Source organism: Pseudophryne corroboree, chromosome 5, assembly GCF_028390025.1.
Source record: "Pseudophryne corroboree isolate aPseCor3 chromosome 5, aPseCor3.hap2, whole genome shotgun sequence".
NCBI classification, from domain to species: domain Eukaryota; kingdom Metazoa; phylum Chordata; class Amphibia; order Anura; family Myobatrachidae; genus Pseudophryne; species Pseudophryne corroboree.
The window spans coordinates 350,150,106-350,172,812 of NC_086448.1; the positions used below are offsets into that span (position 1 = coordinate 350,150,106).

Consider the following 22,707-nt stretch of genomic DNA (forward strand, 5'->3'; position numbering starts at 1 on the left):
ATGACTCTGCAGCACCGAATGGGCAAACACAAGGTCCTCCTCAGCCAGGGTATCAAACTTGTAGAATTTTGCAAATGTGTTTGAACCCGACCAAGTAGCAGCTCGGCAAAGCTGTAATGCCGAGACCCCTCGGGCAGCCGCCCAAGAAGAGCCCACCTTCCTTGTGGAATGGGCTTTCACTGATTTTGGATGCGGCAATCCAGCCGCAGAATGAGCCTGCTGAATCGTGTTACAGATCCCGCGAGCAATAGTTTGCTTTGAAGCAGGAGCACCCAGCTTGTTGGATGCATACAGGATAAACAGCGAGTCAGTCTTCCTGACTCCAGCCGTTCTGGTTACATAAATCTTCAAAGCCCGGACTACGTCAAGCAACTTGGAATCCTCCAAGTCACAAGTAGCCGCAGGCACCACAATAGTTTGGTTCAAATGAAAAGATGACACCACCTTTGGCAGAAATTGCGGACGAGTCCGCAATTCTGCCCTGTCCATATGGAAAACCGGATAGGGGCTTTTACATGACAAAGCCGCCAATTCTGACACACGCCTAGCCGAAGCTAAGGCCAACAGCATGACCACTTTCCACGTGAGATACTTTAGCTCCACAGTCTTAAGTGGCTCAAACCAGTGGGATTTCAGGAAACCCAACACCACGTTAAGATCCCAAGGTGCCACTGGTGACACAAAAGGGGGCTGAATATGCAGCACTCCCTTAACAAACGTCTGAACCTCAGGCAGTGAAGCCAGTTCTTTTTGAAAGAAAATGGATAGGGCCGAAATCTGGACCTTTATGGACCCTAATTTTAGGCCCATAGTCACTCCTGACTGTAGGAAGTGCAGGAATCGACCCAGCTGGAATTCTTCTGTAGGGGCCTTCCTGGCCTCACACCAAGCAACATATTTTCGCCATATACGGTGATAATACTTTGCTGTCACGTCCTTCCTAGCCTTTATCAGCATAGGAATAACTTCATCCGGAATGCCTTTTTCCGCTAGGATCTGGCGTTCAACCGCCATGCCATCAAACGCAGCCGCGGTAAGTCTTGGAACAGACAGGGCCCTTGTTGCAACAGGTCCTGTCTAAGAGGCAGAGGCCATGGGTCCTCTGTGAGCATTTCTTGCAGTTCCGGGTACCAAGTCCTTCTTGGCCAATCCAGAACAATGAGTATTGTTCTCACTCCTCTTTTTCTTACAATTCTCAGCACCTTTGGTATGAGAGGAAGAGGAGGAAACACATAGACCGACTGGAACACCCACGGTGTTACTAGTGCGTCCACAGCTATCGCCTGAGGGTCCCTTGACCTGGCGCAATACCATTTTAGCTTTTTGTTGAGGCGGGATGCCATCATGTCCACCTGTGGCAGTTCCCGTCTATTTGCAATCTGCGTGAAGACTTCTTGGTGAAGTCCCCACTCTCCCGGGTGGAGGTCGTGCCTGCTGAGGAAGTCTGCTTCCCAGTTGTCCACTCCCGGAATGAACACTGCTGACAGTGTGCTTACGTGATTCTCCGCCCAGTGAAGAATTCTGGTGGCTTCTACCATCGCCACCCTGCTCCTTGTGCCGCCTTGGCGGTTTACATGAGCCACTGCGGTGATATTGTCTGACTGGATCAGAACGGGTTGGTCGCGAAGCAGGGTCTCCGCTTGACTTAGGGCGTTGTATATGGCCCGTAGTTCCAGGATATTGATGTGAAGGCAAGTCTCCTGCCTTGACCACAGCCCTTGGAAATTTCTTCCCTGTGTGACCGCCCCCCACCCTCGGAGGCTTGCATCCGTGGTCACCAGGACCCAGTCCTGAATGCCGAATCTGCGACCTTCGAGAAGGTGAGCACTCTGCAGTCACCACAGGAGAGACACCCTTGCTCTGGGGGATAGGGTGATTAACCGATGCATCCGAAGATGTGATCCGGACCACTTGTCCAGTAAGTCCCATTGGAAGGTCCTCGTATGCAACCTGCCGAAGGGAATGGCCTCGTATGATGCCACCCTCCTTCCCAGGACTCGAGTGCAGTGATGCACTGACACCTGTTTTAGTTTTAATAGATTCCTGACCAGTGTCACGAGCTCCTGAGCTCTCTCTATCGGGAGATAAACCTTTTTCTGGTCTGTGTCTAGGATCATGCCTAGGAGAGGCAGATGAGCTGTAAGAACCAACTGCGACTTTGGACTATATAGAATCCAGCCGCATTGCCGTTTCACTTCCAGAGAAAGTGATACGCTGTTCAGCAACTGCTCTCTTGATCTTGCTTTTATGAGGAGATCTTCCAAGTACGTGATAATAGTGACACCTTGCTTCCGCAGGAGCACCATCATTTCCGCCATTACCTTGGTGAATATTCTCAAGGCCGTGGAGAGACCAAACGGCAATGTCTGAAATTGGTAATGACCATCCCGTACCGCAATTCTGAGGTACGCCTAATGAGGTGGATAAATGGGGACATGAAGGTATGCATCCTTTATGTCCCGAGTCACCATAAAATCCCCCCCTTTCATGCTTGCAATAACCGCTCTTAGCGATTCCATCTTGAACTTGAACCCTTTCAGGTATATGTTCAGGGATTTTAAATTCAATATGGGTCCGACCGAACCGTCTGGTTTCGGGACTACAACATGGTCGAATAATAACCCCCTCCTTGTTGAAGGAGGGGAACCTTGACCACCACCTGTTGAAGATACAATTTATGAATTGCAGTTAACACTGTTTCCCTCTCGTGGGGGGAAGCCGGCAGGGCCGTCGGTGAGGGGGCATCTTCTCAAAGTCCAGCTTGTATCCCTAAGACACAATATCTACTGCCCAGGGATCTAACAGAGAGTGAACCCACTTGTGGCTGAACTTACGAAGGCGTGCCCCCACCGGGCCTAGCTCCGCCTGTGGAGCCCCAGCGACATGCGGTGGATTTTTGTAGAGGCCGGGGAGGACTTCTGTTCCTGGGAACTAGCTGTGTTGTGCAGCTTCTTTCCTCTGGCACCCGGCTCTGGCAAGAAAGGACGCACCTCGGACTTTCTTGTTTCTTTATTCGAAAGGCTGCATTTGATAATGTCGTGCTTTCCTAGGCTGTGCAGGAATATAAGGCAAAATATCAGAATTACCAGCTATAGCTGTAGAGACCAGGTCCGAGAACCCTTCTCCCCACAATCCTCAGCCTTCCACATGCCTCTTAAGTCGGCATCATCTGTCCATTGCATATTCTACAGGACACGTCAAGCAGAAATCGACATAGCTTTGACTCTAGGACCCAGTATACTCATGTCTCTTTGAGGATGTTTTATATATATATATATATATATATATATATATACCTATCACTTAAGACAGCATCTTTAATATATATACATATATATATATATATATATCTATAAGCATACTAGGGTCTCAATCTCTGCTGATAAGGTACCTGTCCACGCTGCCACAGCGCTATAAACCCATGCCGACACAATCGCCGGTCTGAGTAGTATACTAGAATGTGCACGCTATCTGCAGGATCCCTGAGAATAGCTAGTGCTACCTTCTGTGCAAACGGGACACCCTAGGGGAAGATTCCCATCACATCCTGGCCCTAGTGGGGAAAGGATACTGCTTGAGAATTTTTTGTGGGAAGCTGCAGTCTCTTGTCTGGAGATTCCCGCTCTTTTTCCTCATAAGAGGAGGGAAATTTACCTCAGCTTTCTTCCCCTTAACATGTGTACCCTTGTGTCAGGGACAAATGAGTCATCAGTGATATGCAAATCATCTTTTATTACAATAATCATATATTGAATACCTTTCAGCCATCTTGGATGTAACTTTGCATTATCGTAGTCGACACTGGAGTCAAACTCCGTGTCGATATCAGTGTTTATTATTTTGGATAGTGAGCATTGTGAGACTCTGAAGGTCTCTGTTACATAGGGACAGACAAGGGTAGATTTCCTGTCTGTTCTCTAATCTTTTGTGCAATAAATTCACCTCAGCTCTTACACATATCCAAACAGGTGTCGGCGTTGTCGACGGAGACACCCTCTCACACACATATTTGCTCCATCTCCTCCTTAGGGGAGCCTTTTACCTCAGACATGTCGACACACACGTACCGACACACCACACACACACAGGGGATGCCCTATTTGAAGACAGTTCCCCCACAAGGCCCTTTGGAGAGACAGAGAGAGAGTATGCCAGCACGCACCCCAGCGCTATATGACCCAGGAATCACACAGTAACTTAGTGTTAACCCAGTAGCTGCTGTATATATTGTTTTTACGCCAAATTTATGTGCCCCCCCTCTCTTTTTCACCCTCTCTATCGTGCAGGGGAGAGCCTGGGGAGCTTCCTCTCAGCGGATCTGTGGAGAGAAAATGGCGCTGGTGAGTGCTGAGGAAGAAGGCCCCGCCCCCTCAGCGGCGGGCTTCTCCCGCGATTTTGTGTAAAATTAATGGCGGGGGCTCATGCATATAACAGTGTCCAACTGTATATATGCTGTTTTTGCCAGGAGGTACTAAATTGCTGCCCAGGGCGCCCCCCCCCTGCGCCCTGCACCCTACAGTGACCGGAGTGTGTGGGTGTAATGCGGGAGCAATGGCGCACAGCTGCAGTGCTGTGCGCTACCTCATGTGAAGACAGGAGTCTTCTGCCGCCGATTTCGATGTCTTCTTGCTTCTGCCGGCTTCTGTCTTCTGGCTCTGCGAGGGGGACGGCGGCGCGGCTCCGGGAACGGACGACTAAGGTTAAGATCCTGTGTTCGAACCCTCTGGAGCTAATGGTGTCCAGTAGCCTAAGAAGCGCAACCTAGCCGCAGTTAGTAGGTTTGCTTCTCTCCCCTCAGTCCCTCGTAGCAGAGAGTCTGTTGCCAGCAGAAGCTCTCTGAAAATAAAAAACCTAACTAAAATACTTTCTTATTAGCAAGCTCAGGAGAGCCCACTAAAAGCACCCAGCTCTGGCCGGGCACAGATTCTAACTGAGGTCTGGAGGAGGGGCATAGAGGGAGGAGCCAGTGCACACCAGTAGTACTAAATCTTTCTTAGAGTGCCCAGTCTCCTGCGGAGCCCGTCTATTCCCCATGGTCCTTTACGGAGTCCCCAGCATCCACTAGGACGTTAGAGAAAGTGTGGATCTGCTGTCTATGTTAGACCCAGGATTGCTCCTAGGAATCGTAGATGAGAGTCCACGAAATAGAATGAGAGATGAAATCTCAAATGAGAGAAGAAGAAGATAATACAATAATGGAGCACAATTTCACATATATATTGTATTCGATATGTGTTTATGGTATCCCTAAACAAATTCAATGTGGATATACCCTTTCATAGGGGATATTTTATCCACACACGATCTCAATTTAAGCAGCATATCAAGCTATATAAAAGAGAGTCCGTATAGAGCGTTTTTGCTCCCGCAGCGCGCGGACCGCTTTCCTCTTTTTCTTTTCTTTCCTTTTCTCTGTTTTCTTTCTACCCTTCCTTTTCCTTCTCCGCTCCCGTGCGCCCTAATGAATAGGACCTCCCCGTTACCTCCCACAAGCCTATGATACCTAGGTTGCTAGGCAACCATATACACACCCACGGCTTCCGCTGATGTCAGCGGGAGCTGAATACCTAATCAGCAGACTAAGCAGCTATTGGCTGATCAGTAACTACCAGGGTTTTTAAACTCGGTACAACAATAGATTATCAGCATTGGAAGTGAGCAAGCCCGCTAGACGGGTGAAACGCGTTTTCCTACCTAGCATGCAATAGGACCTTTGAACCCTTGAGCAAGTCATGCAATAGGATCCAATCTCGAGAGTGTATCATCACTACTAATCATCTCTTTAACTGACCCAGGGACCTGGGCGGTATCCGGTGTCGAATTTGATATATTTTTTCTCAATTCCAATCCTTGTCAGACTATCTGAACTACTACTAACAGATAGGGACGCCTGTACAGCACCTGGGGAATGCGGGCCACACAGCATATATCCTAGTACACTATTCTAAACGTAATGTTTTTTGGAGGTTGTTTAGATCCTTGTTTTGAGACATACTGTGCAGTGATCCCCCACACTGGCATATGGGAGGGGTCATATATGTGAAAAATGTTTTTCCAGATCATGGAGATAATTTTGCATTTGCACATGTAAATGAGATCTGTTCAAAACAGCTTAACTACCATGTATTACTATCTCATGTGATGCTAAATACTGGAGATGACAGCTCCAGCTATGATACATTTGTGCAAAAATTGATTGATATGTTACTGTGATTTTCACATATTCCCACATACATTTGGATTGAGACTCTCTGTTTTATATAGCTTGATATGCTGCTTAAATTGAGATCGTGTGTGGATAAAATATCCCCTATGAAAGGGTATATCCACATTGAATTTGTTTAGGGATACCGTAAACACATATCGAATACAATATATATGTGAAATTGTGCTCCATTATTGTATTATCTTCTTCTTCTCTCATTTGAGATTTCATCTCTCATTCTATTTCGTGGACTCTCATCTACGATTCCTAGGAGCAATCCTGGGTCTAACATAGACAGCAGATCCACACTTTTTCTTCAATCTACTGATTAGGTGCACTCTCATTGGTGAGTGAAACACCTCATCTACGTGTTACTATCATACCTCACCGCTAGAGCCCAATCTCGTCCGATCTTGGAAGCAAAACGGTGATGGGCTGGGTCAGTATCTGTGGGGTGACCCTCAGAGAATACCCAGTGTAGTAATTTGAGGTTGTTTCTTTTCAAAACTCAATACCAACAGCAGGATCACCAATGCTTTTTCCTTCCAACCTTGACCTACCCTGATTTTTTCAGGCAGGAACCAATTAGGAATCAATAATTTGGCAATTCCAGTGACACTAGGCACACCCACCAGGGTTTGTGTGCTGATCAAACATTCCTATAGTGAGTTAAGCATATGTGTCGACAGAGCACTTTAAACATTAGAGGATGGGATGTGACAGTAGATATATGAGACAAATACTCCCGTTGTAATTGGTACCTATTTGTGCATTGCCTACTCAGGTCCCATTAAAACAAGCATTGCTTGTACTGGTATGGCATAAGATCAGATGTATGTCGACTGTACCTACAGCCCTATGCCAGTCTATATTGGGATAGATTAAACCAGAACATACAAAAAAATTTCTCCAATAATACATTTGTGGTGTTTATGTTTGTTTTTTTTTCCGTCTTTTTCCTTTCTTTGCAATAACTCCATGGGGAGAATGAGTGGATACTGAACTTATTTTAACAAGGCATAATAAACGTTATGTTTTAATATTATCAATATAATTTGAACAAGAGTGCACCCAAACAAGAGTCTTCTTTAATCTGTTTTTGCTCTAGCTGTTTTCTGACTCTGGGTGCACCACCAGACTGTAACTAAGAGATTATCTCTGTATATACTAATACTGGTCCATATAAACACATGTAATTGTGTATGACTGGTGCGGAATCACCAACCTTCCTTGGTAATCCTCTAGTAATGTGCCTGACCACTTTACTATGGCTTTTGAAATCCATGCACAAGCAATAGTGGGTCTTAAAGCTACGCCAGTAGCTGTGTATAATGATTTGAGTGTAGTCTCAATCTTACGGTCAGCCGACTCTTTTAAAGCGGTGGACCCAGGGACAGGTAAAACCACTTTTTTAGACAAGCTAGCATCAGAAGCGTCTACTACAGGCGGGATTTACCACTTTTTCCTGTCCTCCTCAGGGAAAGGAAAAGCAATGAGAACCATTTTTGGGATCTGGAATATTTTCTCTGGGTTTTCCCAGGATTTTTCAAACAATGCGTTTAATTCCTTAGACGCAGGGAAAGTAAGGGAGGATTTCTTATTGTCAGTAAAGTAAGCCTCCTCTACATGCTCAGGTACCTTATCAGTAATGTGTAAAATGCCGCTAATAGCCTCAATCATGAGTTGCATCCCCTTAGCAAGGGATGCATCTCCCCCCTGCATATTCCCATCACCGTCCCCTGTATCAGAGTTGGTATCCGTGTCAGCTTGCATTATCTGGGCAAGAGCACGCTTCTTAGGGTAAACAATTGGTGTCTTTGAAGAGGTAGTGGGAGCTGAATGCGACAAAACCTCAACAGATTTTTAAAAAACCCTTGTTTCAGTCTAATTTTGAGCTATCCGAGATGAAATCTGGGATATCATTCCCCCAATAGAATCCACCCATGGGGGTTCAGATTCAGAAGGCTGAGACAGTATATTACAGTCCTGAGTACATGGAATAGACTCTTCAGGAGACGATACACACTCTGCAGCACAAGATACAGCGTTCCTAGACATGTTTATGTGAGCTATACAAACACACACACACACACACGAAAATGCAGGCACAGTTTCCCCCAGAAAAAAATATATAAAAGAGTGCGCTATCAACGGCAGCCTGTTTTGGGAAGGTCAATTCCCTGGGTAAATGCAAAAATGAAAAGAGGTGTGTATACTGGCGCCGGCTGTAAGTCAAATAATGATAGACATAATACAATTAGAAATATAAAATATATAACCACTATTTTATTTGAACAATCTTAACAGATGTTAATTATTAAAATATTGTAACAATTGCTAAGAATAGTAGATAAAAGATTGAGATGATACATGAAGATCCAAATTGGCAAACAGGGATATATCCGGGTCTGTAAGTGACTTGTGCTGGGATTTTATCCGGTGGATGCAAAAGAGTCCATACCGTCAGAGTTGTTGTTGGAGAAACACCTTGTGGTCCTTAAATAGATAGCTCAACGCGTTTCGCTGGTCTTGTAACTGCCAGCTTCCTCAGGAGCATAAAAAGTTTTTTATATCCCTGTTTGCCAATTTGGATCTTCATGTATGAGATTCCTAGGGGGACCTTCTTCCGGAAGCAAGTCTGGTAACAATATATTTCACCAATTGAACTTGTGAGCTTAAGTGGAATAGAGTCCTAGTCAGAAATTTGGGACATCTCACCTTAAAGGACATAACCAGTGGTACCTTATAATCTCAATCTTTTATCTACTATTCTTAGCAATTGCTACAATATTTTAATAATTAACATCTGTTAAGATTGTTCAAATAAAATAGTGGTTATATTTCTCTAACGTCCTAAGTGGATGCTGGGGACTCCGTAAGGACCATGGGGAATAGCGGCTCCGCAGGAGACTGGGCACATCTAAAGAAAGCTTTAGGACTATCTGGTGTGCACTGGCTCCTCCCCCTATGACCCTCCTCCAAGCCTCAGTTAGATCTTTGTGCCCGAACGAGAAGGGTGCACACTAGGGGCTCTCCTGAGCTTCTTAGTGAAAGTTTTAGTTTAGGTTTTTTATTTTCAGTGAGACCTGCTGGCAACAGGCTCACTGCATCGAGGGACTAAGGGGAGAAGAAGCGAACTCACCTGCGTGCAGAGTGGATTGGGCTTCTTAGGCTACTGGACATTAGCTCCAGAGGGACGATCACAGGCCCAGCCTGGATGGGTCCCAGAGCCGCGCCGCCGGCCCCCTTACAGAGCCAGAAGGCAGAAGAGGTCCGGAAAATCGGCGGCAGAAGACGTCCTGTCTTCAACAAGGTAGCGCCATTGCTCTCAACACACTTCACACTCCGGTCACTGAGGGTGCAGGGCGCTGGGGGGGGGGGGGGGGGGCGCCCTGAGACGCAATAAAAAACACCTTGGATGGCAAAAAAAATGCATCACATATAGCTCCTGGGCTATATGGATGCATTTAACCCCTGCCAGAATACATAGAAAAACGGGAGATAAGGCCGCCGATAAGGGGGCGGAGCCTATCTCCTCAGCACACTGGCGCCATTTTCCCTCACAGCTCCGTTGGAGGGAAGCTCCCTGTCTCTCCCCTGCAGTCACTACACTACAGAAAGGGTTAAAAAAGAGAGGGGGGGGCACTAATTACGCGCAGTATTAAAGATACAGCAGCTATAAGGGGAAAAACACTTATATAAGGTTATCCCTGTATATATATAGCGCTCTGGTGTGTGCTGGCAAACTCTCCCTCTGTCTCCCCAAAGGGCTAGTGGGGTCCTGTCCTCTATCAGAGCATTCCCTGTGTGTGTGCTGTATGTCGGTACGTTTGTGTCGACATGTATGAGGAGAAAAATGATGTGGAGACGGAGCAGATTGCCTGTAATAGTGATGTCACCCCCTAGGGGGTCGACACCTGAGTGGATGAACTGTTGGAAGGAATTACGTGACAGTGTCAGCTCTGTATAAAAGACAGTGGTTGACATGAGACAGCCGGCTACTCAGCTTGGGCCTGTCCAGACGTCTCATAGGCCGTCAGGGGCTCTAAAGCGCCCGTTACCTCAGATGGCAGATATAGACGCCGACACGGATACTGACTCCAGTGTCGACGGTGAAGAGACAAATGTGACTTCCAGTAGGGCCACACGTTACATGATTGAGGCAATGAAAAATGTTTTACACATTTCTGATAATACGAGTACCACCAAAAAGGGGTATTATGTTCGGTGAGGAAAAACTACCTGTAGTTTTCCTGAATCTGAGAAATTAAATGAGGTGTGTGATGATGCGTGGTTTTCCCCCGATAACAACTGATAATTTCTAAAATGTTATTGGCATTATATCCTTTCCCGCCAGAGGTTAGGGTGCGTTGGGAAACACCCCCTAGGGTGGATAAAGCGCTCACACGCTTGTAAGGGCTCTACCCTCTCCTGAGATGGCCGCCCTTAAGGATCCTGCTGATAGAAAGCAGGAGGGTATCCTAAAATGTATTTACACACATACTGGTGTTATACTGCGACCAGCAATCGCCTCAGCCTGGATGTGCAGTGCTGGGTTGGCGTGGTCGGATTCCCTGACTAAAAATATTGATACCCTAGATAGGGACAGTATATTTTTGCCTATAGAGCATTTAAAAGATGCATTTCTATATATGCGTGATGCACAGCGGAATATTTGCCGACTGGCATCAAGTCTAAGTGCGTTGTCCATTTCTACCAGTAGAAGGTTATGGACACGTCAGTGGTCAGGTGATGCGTATTCCAAACGGCATTTGAAAGTATTGCCTTATTAAAGGGAGGAGTTATTTGGGGTCGGTCTTTCAGACCTGGTGGCCACGGCAACAGCTGGGAAATCCACGTTTGTACCCCAGGTCGCCTCTCAACATGAGAAGACGCCGTATTATCAGGCGCAGTCTTTTCGTGGACAAGCGGGCAAAAGGTTCCTCATTTCTGCCCCGTGACAGAGGGAGAGGAAAAAGGCTGCAGAAATCAGCCAGTTCCCAGGAACAGAAACCCTCTCCCGCCTCTGCCAAGCCCTCAGTATGACGCTGGGGCTTTACAAGCAGAATCAGGCACGGTGGGGGGCCCGTCTCAATGAATTTCAGCGCGCAGTGGGCTCACTCGCAAGTAGACCCCTGGATCCTTCAGGTGATATCTCAGGGGTACAAATTAGAATTCGAGACGTCTCCCCCTCGCCGTTTCCTAAAGTCGGCTTTACCGATGTCTCCTTCTGACAGGGAGACAGTTTTGGAAGCCATTCACAAGCTGTATTTCCAGCAGGTGATAATCAAGGTACCCCTCCTGCAACAGGGAACGGGGTATTATTCCACACTGTTGTGGTACCGAAGCCGGACGGCTCGGTGAGACCGATTCTAAATCTTACATACAGAGGTTCAAATTCAAGATTGAGTCACTCAGAGCAGTCTCGGGACATCAAGGATGCTTACCTTCATGTCAAAATTTACCCTTCTCATCAAGGGTACCTCAGGTTTATGGTACAGAACTGTCACTATCAGTTCAGACGCTGCCGTATGGATGGTCCACGGCACCCCGGGTCTTTACCAAGGTAATGGCCGAAATGATGATATTCCTTCGAAGGAAGGGAATTTTAGTTATCCCTTACTTGGACGATTCCCTGATAAGGGTAAGATCCAGGGAACAGTTGGAGGTCGGTGTAGCACTATCTCAGGTAGTGTTGCGGCAGCACGATTGGATTCTCAATATTCCAAAATCGCAGCTGGTTCCGACGACTTGTCTTCTGTTCCTAGGGATGATCCTGGACACAGTCCAGAAAAAGGTGTTTCTCCCGGAGGAGAAAGCCAGGGAGTTATCCGAGCTAGTCAGGAACCTCCTAAAACCGAGCCAAGTCTCAGTGCATCAATGCACAAGGGTTCTGGGTAAAATGGGGGCTTCCTACGAAGCAATCCCATTCGGCAGATTCCACGCAAGAACTTTCCAGTGGGACCTGCTGGACAAATGGTCCGGGTCGCATCTTCAGATGCATCAGCGAATAACCCTGTCACCAAGGACAAGGGTGTCCCTCCTGTGGTGGTTGCAGAGTGCTCATCTTCTAGAGGGCCGCAGATTCGGCATTCAGGACTGGGTCCTGGTGACCACGGATGCCAGCCTGCGAGGCTGGGGAGCAGTCACACAGGGAAGGAATATCCAGGGCTTATGGTCAAGCCTGGAGACATCACTTCACATAAATATCCTGAAGCTAAGGGCCATTTACAATGCTCTAAGCTTAGCAAGACCTCTGCTTCAAGGTCAGCCGGTGTTGATCCAGTCGGACAACATCACGGCAGTCACCCACGTAAACAGACAGGGTGGCACAAGAAGCAGGAGGGCAATGGCAGAAGCTGCAAGGATTCTTCGCTGGGCGGAAAATCATGTGATAGCACTGTCAGCAGTATTCATTCCGGGAGTGGACAACTGGGAAGCAGACTTCCTCAGCACGACCTCCACCCGGGAGAGTGGGGACTTCACCCAGAAGTCTTCCACATGATTATAAACCGTTGGGAAAAACTCGACAGGTATTGCGCCAGGTCAAGGGACCCTCAGGCAATAGCTGTAGACGCTCTGGTAACACCGTGGGTGTACCAGTCAGTGTATGTGTTCCCTCCTCTGCCTCTCATACCCAAGGTACTGAGATTGATAAGATGGAGAGGAGTAAGCACTATATTCGTGGCTCCGGATTGGCCAAGAAGGACTTGGTAACCGGAACTTCAAGAGATGCTCACGGAGGATCCGTGGCCTCTACCTCTAAGAAGGGACCTGCTCCAGCAAGGACCCTGTCTGTTCCAAGACTTACCGCGGCTGCGTTTGACGGCATGGCGGTTGAACGCCGGATCCTGAAGGAAAAAAGGCATTCCGGATGAAGTCATCCCTATCCTGATCAAAGCCAGGAAGGATGTAACCGCAAAACATTATCACCGCATTTGGCGAAAATATGTTGCGTGGTGCGAGGCCAGTAAGGCCCGACGGAGGAAATTCAACTGGGTCGATTCCTACATTTCCTGCAAACAGGAGTGTCTATGGGCCTGAAATTGTGGTCCATTAAGGTTCAAATTTCGGCCCTGTCAATTTTCTTCCAAAAAGAACTAGCTTCAGTCCCTGAAGTTCAGACGTTTGTAAAAGGGGTACTGCATATACAGCCTCCTTTTGTGCCTCCAGTGGCACTTTGGGATCTCAATGTAGTTTTTGGGTTCCAAAAGTCACATTGGTTTGAACCACTTAAATCTGTGGAGTTAAAATATCTCACATGGAAAGTGGTCATGCTGTTGGCCCTGGCCTGGGCCAGGCGCGTGTCAGAATTGGCGGCTTTATCCTGTAAAAGCCCTTATCTGATTTTCCATTCGGACAGGGCGGAATTGAGGACTCGTCCTCAGTTTCTCCCTAAGGTGGTTTCAGCGTTTCACCTGAACCAACCTATTGTGGTGCCTGCGGCTACTAGGGACTTGGAGGACTCCAAGTTGCTAGACGTTGTCAGGGCCCTGAAAATATATGTTTCCAGGACGGCTGGAGTCAGGAAAACTGACTCGCTGTTTATCCTGTATGCACCCAACAAGCTGGGTGCTCCTGCTTCTAAGCAGACTATTGCTCGTTGGATTTGTAGTACAATTCAGCTTGCACATTCTGTGGCAGGCCTGCCACAGCCAAAAATCTGTAAATGCCCACTCCACAAGGAAGGTGGGCTCATCTTGGGCGGCTGCCCGAGGGGTCTCGGCTTTACAACTTTGCCGAGCTGCTACTTGGTCAGGAGCAAATACGTTTGTAAAATTCTACAAAATTGATACCCTGGCTGAGGAGGACCTGGAGTTCTCTCATTTGGTGCTGCAGAGTCATCCGCACTCTCCCGCCCGTTTGGGAGCTTTGGTATAATCCCCATGGTCCTTACGGAGTACCCAGCATCCACTTAGGACGTTAGAGAAAATAAGAATTTACTTACCGATAATTCTATTTCTCGTAGTCCGTAGTGGATGCTGGGCGCCCATCCCAAGTGCGGATTGTCTGCAATACTGGTACATAGTTATTGTTACCAAAAAATCGGGTTATTGCTGTAGTGAGCCATCTTTTCTAGAGGCTCCTCTGTTATCATGCTGTTAACTGGGTTCAGATCACAAGTTGTACGGTGTGATTGGTGTGGCTGGTATGAGTCTTACCCGGGATTCAAGATCCTTCCTTATTGTGTACGCTCGTCCGGGCACAGTATCCTAACTGAGGCTTGGAGAAGGGTCATAGGGGGAGGAGCCAGTGCACACCAGATAGTCCTAAAGCTTTCTTTAGATGTGCCCAGTCTCCTGCGGAGCCGCTATTCCCCATGGTCCTTACGGAGTCCCCAGCATCCACTACGGACTACGAGAAATAGAATTATCGGTAAGTAATTTCTTATTATTTTATATTTCTAATTGTATTATGTCTATCATTATTTGACTTACAGCCGGCGCCAGTATACACAGTTTCCCCCAGAGTACCTTCAGAGAGACACAGAGTATATGGAGCCAGCCACACAGCGCCCCAGTAGGCAGTTTATACAGTAAACAGCTGGCGCTGACTGAATAACCTTAATAGATTAAACAGCGATTATTACACTCTCCCCCCCCCCCGTCTATAATACCCTGGTACCGCAGTGGTATGCTGGAGTTATGTGGAGAGCAGCACTCCCTTTCAGCGTCTCTTCAGTGTGATCTGCAGGGAGAAAATGGCACTGGTGAGTGCTGAATCCACTCTGAGGAAGAAGCCCCACCCCCTGTAATGGCGTGTCTTCCCGTTTTTACTGTTTATACTGGCCTTAGGTGATTTAGCTTCTAACAGTGGGATTAGCCCCTGTTAGCATATGTGACCAGTGTAGGGTATTTGCGCTGGCCCAGGGCGCTCCTCACAGCGCCGCACATCAAGTACCGCTGAGCCCTCCGGAGATCAGCCCGTCAGAGCTGCGCTCCCACTCTTGTGCCGCCAATCCCGTCGGCGTCCCGCTTACCAGGGCGCTGGCATCATACTCACCACTCTTCTATCTTCTGGCTCTGTTAGGGGGTGGCGGCCATGCTGCGGGAGTGAACGGCCGCCTCGTGGCCTTGCGATCAGCACCCTCAGGAGCTCAGTGTCCTGTCAGCGGAGATAGAGAACCATTAACTTCTAGAGTTGGGTCCTACTCCCCCCCCTAAATCCCACGAAGCAGGGAGGCTGTTGCCAGCAGCCTTCCTGTACCTAACTCTTAGAAAAAACAATAAAACTAGAAAAACTCTTATGAGCTCCCCTAGCTGTGACCGGCTCCACCGGGCACATTTTCTAAACTGAGTCTGGTAGGAGGGGCATAGAGGGAGGAGCCAGCCCACACTATTAAACTCTTAAAGTGCCCATGGCTCTAATGTGGACCCCAGCATCCTCTAGGACGTAAGAGAAATACTGGCTGCTTTATTTTTACACTGCAATTTAGATTTCAGTTCGAACACACCCCACCAAAATCTAACTCTCTTTGCACATGGTATATCTGCCCCCCTGCAGTGCACATGGGGGGTCATTCCGAGTTGATCGCTCGCTAGCTACTTTTAGCAGCTGTGCAAACGCATTGTCACTGCCCAACTGGGAATGTGTATTCGCGTTGCGGAAGTGCAAATGCTTGTGCAGCAGAGCGCCTGCAAAATCATATCGTGCAAAACAAGACCAGCCCTGTAGTTACTTTTCGTTTGCGTTGATTCTAATGACGGAGGGACGGCTTTTGATGTCACACACCCGCTCAGCGTTCGCCCAGCCACGCCTGCATTTTCCCCCCGACACGCCTGCCTTTTTCTAAGCACTCCCTAAAAACGGTCGTATGACACCCAGAAACGCCCACTTCATGTCAATCTTCCTGCATTCGGCCGTGTGACAGAAAGCTTTGCTAGAACCTGTGCAAAACTACAAAGGACTTTGTATCTGTACATCGTGCGTGCGCATTGCAGTCCATACGCATGCGCAGAAATGCCGATTTTTAGCCTATCGCTGCGCTGCGAACAACGGCAGCTAGCGATCAACTCGGAATGACCCCCATGGTTTTGCCCAACTGCTAACAAATTTTCTTCTGCTATCAACTCTGAATTAGGCCCAATGTCTGTGCAAACATAGCTCATGGGGGATCAACTTGCACCTGCGTCTGCCTTGAATTTTTCAAGAGACTTTGGTGAAAGCTAAAACAATTTGCACACAACCCATCCTGAACCAGATACTGAGAGCTTAACCCAGATTTGCATGACAAACATGAAATGAGTGTTGGTGCTGCTGTGAGTGTATTTTCCTCACCCTTGCCGCTCTTAGACATGATAAATAATCAGACACTTTCACAGTGTACTACCCAATTTGTGACTGTAATCACTTTAACATGTGTTAAAGTGACATACAATCTGACCCTACCCTGCTTAGCACCAGCATTGAGGATCGGAATAAATAGAGAAAACTGACAGAATTATAGCAAAGTCAGCAATCACACTAGCAGTCAGTCACAGGTTATACATTAGTATAATAAGCAATATGAGTACATAATCTACTAGATACATTTCAAGTATGTAGGAGAACATATTACTGCATTACTTTACAAAAGTTTTAACCGTATTCAGACACATAGCAAAAGAAACCACAGTAATATTATCAGACTCATATGCATTATGCACCTATCCAACTATTCATATTCAAAAGGAAGATAGAGACTTAGTGCTGTATAACCCGTACTCAGTAGAGTGGGATACAGGGAGACTTACCCTGCTTCCAAGATCGAACAATACATTTGCGAACGCTGAGTGGATCCAGACGCTATTAGTGTACACCGCCGCTATGTGAACCTATAGTGAACACAGACGCCCAAGTGAACACCGACCCACCAGTCACACAACCGCCTATGCTGCGACTGGGTCCCTTAGTACACAGCGTCTGAGACGGAAGCGGGAAAACAGTTCATGGCGGAGACTCAGAGGAAACTGGTCATGAACCGGGGGGATGTGCGACCAGGGGAGCGTCTAACTCCCCACTGCTGACCTCAACCCATGGGATCCCATCCTCTTACTACCCCTGGAGCCTATGATCCCTAGGTCCTAGCGCTGGTGCACTCTCAGTGGCAGCCGCGTCAGCGGCTGTTTGGTAGTTTCCTCCCAAACCAGTGCGGCTGTGTCTGTGTTCCCCCTCTAAGCGGAACCAATGCCTCACCTTCTCCCCGTGCTCCGGCCACAGCCTGGTAACGTCTGCTGGACCTGCTAGTTTTTTCCGACACAGACACCCGCCGAAACAGCACTGTACTCGTGGGTAAGCATTGTCGTGACCCGGCAGAGAGTTGTTGGAACGACTCTTTCTAAGGTACGTATAAGACGCTGTTTAGAAAGTTCACTCATAAAAAACAGTAAGACTTTAAAAATAAAATAGAGAAAGCTTATGGCTGCTAAACCAGCAGCCCTTAGACCATGGTCCGGCTCCTGCCGCACCAAACAAAAAAACGATTTGCCTGAGCCAGGAAGCAGGGATAGATATATATATATGTATGGGCCCGCTGCATGCTGGAAGGCCAAAAAGCTTTGACCGTTTGGTGCAGATCCACTGTCGCTCCACCATATCCCAATGTATCCTGTGGATACCCTGTGGACCCTGCAGGAGAAAAGAGACTTTATTTTGCGGGACAGGATATTTAAACAAGATTTAATAAGTAGAGAGTGCACATGTAATATATTATTGCAGAGCCTGTTTCTCTCCGCAAAAGGACCATATTTACCTGGTGCTCAGGAGATGCTGGTCATCAGGATTTGCCTTATACTTTCAAAGTGATGGCTATTTTATCACCCAGGTGCATTCAGTGTAGGCAAGTGCAGTTCTACACACATAAATAACCATGTATGGAAAAAAGTATTACAATACACAGATGTGACATATCATGTGATAATGACACGTAATAAATACCTGCACAAATTGTTCCAAATGTCATGATAATGTTTTTTAAGGTTCATAGACTACACTGTGGGACATTGGTAACTTTTTTATTATGTGCATTTACGGCCAGCCCTACAATCCTGCAGAAGTACAAAATCATTTTCCAAGTCAGTCCTCAAAATCAGAATGTGAAGTGCTCCTCCTGAGTACAGATAAGGTTAATAAATAGGCACAACTGTGCATAATATGAACATAAGTACATACAATATTTTGCCTCCTCATTTTTCCAGTTTCATAAATGACCGTTATTTTTACCACAAAGCTTTTAATACCAAAAAAAAAAGAGAAACTTTGTTTACGGATACAAACTGTGGGTATATTATCCACCTGTCAGAAGTGATTTTCACTGTGGTCAGGAAAACCCCAGTACAAATATACAAGCCTTAAAACTGTGTCTCATGATGATGTACAGTAATAAACTACTAATCTGGCACAATTCATATGGACATTTAACAATGACACCACCTGGTGGTTTGTCCCTGAACTGCAAGTACAAAAAAATCCAGACTGTGGGGTAAATTTACTAAGATTCGTATTTTCCCGTTTCAGGTCAAAGTTCAATCACGAATGACATCGAAAGTGTAAAACTGCAACTTTTTGAATTTATTACGACTAATTTACTAAGCTGTCGTATTCGGGTTTTTCTTTTGTTCCGATGTCGATGTCATTCGTGTTTTTTTTTTTTTTTTTTTACGGCAGTGATTAGCAAAACACTGCCGACTTTTTAAAAATGAATCTCGGCCGGATCTGTGTGATCCGTGCTGGGGTTCATTTTTTTTTTTTTTTTTTTAAATTAAACAGTGTAAAATAAATAAAAAAATTGCGTGGGGTCCCCCCTCCTAAGCATAACAAGCCTCGGGCTCTTTGAGCCGATCCTGGTTGCAGAAATATGGGGAAAAAAATGACAGGGGTTTCCCCATATTTAAACAACCAGCATCGGGCTCTGCGCCTGGTCCTGGTTCCAAAAATACGGGGGACAAAAAGAGTAGGGGTCCCCCGTATTTTTAAAACCAGCACCGGGCTCCACTAGCTGGACAGATAATGCCACAGCCGGGGGTCACTTTTATATAGTGCCCTGCGGCCGTGGCATCAAAAATCCAACTAGTCACCCCTGGCCGGGGTACCCTGGGGGAGTGGGGACCCCTTCAATCAAGGGGTCCCCCCCCCAGCCACCCAAGGGCCAGGGGTGAAGCCCGAGGCTGTCCCCCCCATCCAATTGGCTGCGGATGGGGGGCTGATAGCCTTTTTTTAAAATGAAAAGATATTGTTTTTAGTAGCAGTACTACAAGGCCCAGCAAGCCTCCCCCGCATGCTGGTACTTGGAGAACCACAAGTACCAGCATGCGGCGGAAAAACGGGCCCGCTGGTACCTGTAGTACTATTACTAAAAAAATACCCAAAAAAAGACAAGACACACACACCGTGAAAGTAAAGATTTATTACATACATGCACACAAACATACATACATACTTACCTTATATTCACACGCAGGTCGGTCCTCTTCTCCAGTAGAATCCAAGGGGTACTTGTTGAATAAATTCTACTCACCAGTTCCAGGGTCCCAGGGTCCTCGGGGCAACCATTTGTAATCCAGGTACTTGAATAAAATAACAAAACGGATACCCGAGCCACGAACTGAAAGGGGCCCCATGTTTTCACATGGGACTCCTTTCCCCGAATGCCAGAAACCCACTCTGACTTCTGTCTAAGTGGGTTTCTTCAGCCAATCAGGGAGCGCCACGTTGTAGCACTCTCCTGATCGGCTGTGTGCTCCTGTACTGAGTGACAAGCGGCACACGGCAGTGTTACAATGTAGCGCCTATGCGCTCCATTGTAACCAATGGTGGGAACTTTCTGCTCAGCGGTGACGACACTTTAGGTCAATTCTTCCACATTTTTTTCTGACCAAACAAATTTACCACACACAGGCTCTGGACAGCATTACAAGACTCTAGGCACTACAGAGGTGGGACGCCACTGACCTGAGTGCCTCCAATACGTTATATTAACAAAAAAAACATATCCGCCAATACGGATATTGCTACATTTACAGCTTATTTATTACAACTTTTTTCCATTCCCCCTCCCCCCAGCTCTTTCACTCCCCTTTCCTCCATATCCGATACCACCCCTCCCCCCCCCCCCCATTTTCTGACCAAAATAAAGAACACCATTGTGAGATTCAACAATTAGTTTGAGTATCATTTCAAACATCATCCCTTTCAAATAAGCACAAGTTTGTCCCCTTGGCGCACCTAACCCCATATTGTACCTACCATTATCGAAGTTTGAGGAACTTCTGCAAATAGGTAGCAGCCTTAGGGCAAATCAAATACCCACCTACATGAGCGCTGGATAACCTTCCTTCTAAACCACTATATAAAAGTGACCCCCGGCTGTGGCATTATCTGTCCAGCTAGTGGAGCCCGGTGCTGGTTTTAAAAATACGGGGGACCCCTACTCTTTTTGTCCCCCGTATTTTTGGAACCAGGACCAGGCGCAGAGCCCGATACTGGTTGCTTAAATATGGGGGAACCCCTGTCAATTTTTTTCCCATATTTCTGCAACCAGGATCGGCTCAAAGAGCCCGAGGCTGGTTATGCTTAGGAGGGGGGACCCCACGCAATTTTTTGTGTGAAAATAATCACTTTCCCACCCCTTCCTACTGATATACATGCACGGATCTCATGGATCCGTGCATGCCTATCCAATCACGGATAAAAAAAGCAGGTCTGTTTTTTTTAAGCACTTTTTTACGAGTTGTAATTTTTCACGGCAGTGTTTTGTTTTTTTTTGCTTTGCACTTCTTAGTAAATGACCGAGATTCATACTTAAACAGCCGCGTTTTGACCGATGGTGTATTCATTCGTGATTTTTTCCTAGGACTTCCAAATATTACGAATGCCCTCATCACTGCCGTGATTTGAGTTTAGTAAATTACCGAGATGACACTTTGATGAAAAAACGGCATCTCGGTCAAAATCGGGACCTTAGTAAATTTACCCCTGTATCTTGAAATGTTTAACCAAATATAGGGTTTAATTCAGACCTGATCGCAGCAGCAAATCTCCCCAGATATATGGGCCCCATTAGCTTCCCTGTAAACTGACAGAGACACTTGCAGATATGTGCTCTATTATATTGTACATTGCATTCAGTGAAGACAATGTGCCCTTACATATTAAGTGAATTTACGCCTATAACTTAGGTATTTAAAATGCAAGCAAACTTGTATTTGATGTTTTACAGACTGCAATAGTACTGTTTTGTATGGACAAGATATATGCAGTTTACATTTGCTAACAATGCATGTTTTGTTTTCTTAGGTCGAGATGCTCAGAGTGGAAAAGTAAAGGAAAAAAACACGTTTTGCTGCACATTCAGTATTCTTCTTGGAGTTTGTTTTCTTGTTGATCAAAAACGGTATCCGGTCTTTAGGTCGACACTCAGGTTGACCACTATTGGTTGACTTGCATTAGGTCGACATGGTCATTAGTTCAACATGGTCACTGGGTCGACATGACAAATGTCGACACATTGACATGTCATCATGGTTTAAAAAAAAATAAAAAAAATTGAACTCTTTTATACTTTACGATCCACGTGGACTACGATTGGGAATAGTAACCTGTCCCGAGCGCAGCGGTAGCGGAGCGAGGCACCTTGCCCGAAGCATGACGAGTGAAGCGAGCCATGCGAGGGGACAAGGTGCACTAATTGGGGTTCCCGGTCACTTTACGGAGAAAACGACACCCAAAAAATATAAAAAACTCATGTCGACCTTTTTCCATGCCGACCTAGTGACCTATTTCAGGTGTCGACCTAGTCACTGTCGACCAATAGTGGTCGACCTAGTTAATGTCAACCCTATGATCCACACCCATCAAAAATAATGCTGGTCATGTGAAATATATGTAACTTTTGGTGTACTGTATTGATCTGCCATGATATTTGCAATTTAATTAGTGTGGTTGGTAGGGAGGGTGACTATGCTGCATAGATCGCAGTCTGGCAGTTGCGGAACTAAACATTTGTGGACCCTATAGCAATATTGTGGTTTCCCTGTGCCCCAAGTGTGATGCCCATTTTGTCTTTGAAATACAAAACAACCCTTTTTGAGCAATAAACACTTTTTGGCTACATTATTAGGTATAATAACTGTGACTGCACCAGTATCTCACATTAACCACATTGTTTACTAACAATTCATTCATTTTATTACATTACATTCATGCAATCTTTGTGCAATTAAAAGCAGTTTACATCATGCCGTCTAGCAGGGACTACTCCCAATCGTGGGGTGCCACGACACCCATAGAGTGGGAAGATAACCTGGCGAATAGCATGGCAAACGCAGCGAGCCCACAAGGCGCTTATTGGAGCTGAAATTAAGTAAGGGCCTATCGTGTGCCATCACAGGTAGTTTGATCAGTGTTGCAAAGAAATTCTCCTGGGGTGGGTAGAGGGGTTTAGTGACATACTGCGAGTATCACTGCAAAACTTCCCCACACTACCTTCCCACACTACATTTTCACACTATATCCTTGCACCACCT

At 46.5% G+C, this 22,707-nt stretch overlaps 1 protein-coding gene and 1 pseudogene across 3 annotated transcripts in view; both read left to right on the forward strand.

Annotated features, from left to right (window-relative positions):
- DDC (dopa decarboxylase) overlaps nt 1-22,288 on the forward strand; it is a 255,892-nt gene extending 233,604 nt beyond the window's left edge. For all 3 annotated transcript variants that reach the window (XM_063922623.1, XM_063922624.1, XM_063922625.1), the window contains one exon: nt 21,479-22,288. The gene's annotated coding sequence lies outside the window, so the exon portion shown is untranslated. The remainder of the gene's footprint in view (nt 1-21,478) is intronic.
- On the forward strand, nt 6,575-6,692 carry LOC134930514 (5S ribosomal RNA; annotated as a pseudogene).
- Nucleotides 22,289-22,707: the final 419 nt, after the last annotated feature.